Below are 2,611 nucleotides of genomic sequence, written 5' to 3' on the forward strand. Positions count from 1 at the left end.
TCCAGTAGCGCCGTTCGTTCCCTGAGTGTGGCTATTTCTTCATCCTCCGCTGTCTTTCCCCGCTCCCACAAGCTTCGTAGTCTGTTGGAACAGGAGCGGTGACTGGCTAGCCGTGTTCGCAGTTGGTTCGACGTCATGCCTACGTAGCAAGCCGAACAGTCTTCGCATGGGATCCTGTATATCACATTCGAACGGTTGAGTTTTTCTACTGGATCTTTCACCTGAGGCAGCATGTTTTTTATGATCTTCTCGTTCTTGGAACTGATGATCACGTTCGGATAATCCTTCTTCAGACTCCTTTGGATCTTGTTGGTCAACTGCCCCACGTGTACCATCGACCGGTATACTTTCTCATCGGATGAGTTATCATTGGTGACGTCATCATTGGTGGCTGCGATCGTACGTTCCCTCGCGCGATCGATTAAGCGATTAATCACTCTGGGGGGATAATCGTTCAATTTCAGATGGGAGCCGAGCAGCAAACACACGCTTCTACAGAACAAGTGTGAAAGTGGCGCGAAGCAGACTGCACCTCTTTTCTGCGGGCCGGATCGATTTCTGAAAAATCAGCCCATCCAGCCCACGGCCAGAACAAAGTGGGTGAAGTGAGTATCGGAATCGGTAAAAATACCTCCTGCGAAGCGAGTGCTCCTGTTAATGCCAGTTTTCTTGTTCTGTAGTTGTCGGAGCATAAACCGTTGACAAAGGTGCCTATGCTGCAGGCCCTTAACGATAAAACGGAACATTGTTAGTAAGTACACATCAACACTACACAGACACAGCATAATACATAAAGCATAATTTGTTTGTTGTCCATCAGATCCCAAGAAGAAGGCACAATAAATGTGTCCGAAACGTCGGATGAAAGCATAAGAATCCGTTTTTAATTAAAAGAGACTGGAAGCCATTACCCCGAATCAACTATCACAGTCGTATCTCTAAGAAAATAAAAATTACTGAATTTTTCAGCAATTTCGGATGTCATCGTAAACGTCAAAAGTTTACTGAAAGATCAGCAAATTTTTGAGGATTGCTGAAAATTCAGTGATTTCGACCGACGTGGGGTTCGGTACCACATTGCTGATGGAATTCAGTAAATTGAATCAAAATATAATAAAATCGGCTTTTTCTTTATTGAAATCAACTGATTAGTTGCTGTAAGCAAAATGTTGTTTTATTTCCTCAGTTTTATGCATGAAAATAGAAAAAATTGCCAGTTATGGATCGGGAGCGGTCAATTGGAGCGGATTCTGATTCCGTTGGATCCTCTGATGATTTTTAATGCTTGGGAGTAGTGTACTTTGTTTATCACCTAAGAGAAACAATTTATGGAAATCATTATATTGTCATTTGTTTAAATTTTGATACATACCTGTGTAAATGTGTAGAATTGTTTAATTATCCACGTGATACACATGTTTCATTGAAAATACTTGTGGAGTTGAACGAAAAACTGATTTGTGTTGCCGTAAAAACAAGCGATGCACTCTTCTTACCTTTTTTTGCCTTTCTCGTACACTAAGTGTACTGGAAAGGCTATATGTTCACTCCAAAAACGACTTTTTGATAGAAGGCTCGGAGGGTCAAGTCACATATACCAATCAACTCAGCTCGACGAATTGAGGCGATGTCTGTGTGTGTGTATGTGTGTGTGTGTGTATGTGTGTGTGTGTGTATGTGTGTGTACAAATAAACTCACATCACTTTTTGGCAGTAAACCTCAACCGATTTTAATGACCGACGGTTCATTCGACGCGGAATCTGGTCCCATTGTTTCCTATTGAAAATGGTTCGGATCGGTCCAGCCGTTCCGGAGTTATGGCCATTTACGTGTTCCGGACCAGTACCCTTGGAAGGGGCCATACATAAAAATGTAACAAACACATACATGCGACACATCAAACTGCGGCATTTTGGATAACCTGATGAACAGTCAGCAAGAAAACAGTCTCAGACCATATCTGAACCGGTAGTGTTCCGGAACCGGTTCCGGGAGTCCCGCCGGAAGTGGCCAAACATAAAAGTGAACCAAATCCATGCATGCGACACATCAAATTACGGCATTTTGGATAACCTGATGAACAGTCAGCAAGAAAATAGTCTCAGACCATATCTGAACTAGTGGTGTTCCGAAACCGGTTCCGGGAGTCCCGCCGGAAGTGGCCAAATATAAAAGTGAACCAAACCCATGCATGCGACACATCAAATTACGGAATTTTGGATAACCTGATGAACAGTCAGCAAGAAAACAGTCTCAGACCATATCTGAACCGGTAGTGTTCCGGAACCGGTTCCGGGAGTCCCGCCGGAAGTGTCCAAATATAAAAGTGAACCAAATCCATGCATGCGATATATCAAAGCGCGACTTTTTTGATAACCCAATGAAAGGTTGGCATAAAAAAAGACTCAGACCATATCTGAACCGGAAGTGTATCGGTACCGGTTCCGGATGTCCCGCTGGAAGTGGTCATATATAAAAGTGATCCAAACCCATGCATGCGGCACATCAAACTACGGCATTTTCAATAACCTGATGAGCAGTTAGCAAGAAAACAGTCTCAGACCTTATATGAACCGGTAGTGTTTCAGAACCGGTTCCAATTGTTCCGCC

At 43.3% G+C, this 2,611-nt stretch overlaps 1 long non-coding RNA gene across 1 annotated transcript; it reads left to right on the forward strand.

Annotated features, from left to right (window-relative positions):
• Positions 1-551: 551 nt before the first annotated feature.
• LOC134290015 (uncharacterized) lies at positions 552-948 on the forward strand. Its single transcript, XR_009998800.1, has 3 exons — positions 552-605; positions 681-751; positions 821-948. It is a non-coding gene; the product is annotated as an uncharacterized LOC134290015 (long non-coding RNA).
• Positions 949-2,611: the final 1,663 nt, after the last annotated feature.

Source organism: Aedes albopictus, chromosome 3 (assembly GCF_035046485.1).
Source record: "Aedes albopictus strain Foshan chromosome 3, AalbF5, whole genome shotgun sequence".
Lineage (NCBI taxonomy): Eukaryota > Metazoa > Arthropoda > Insecta > Diptera > Culicidae > Aedes > Aedes albopictus.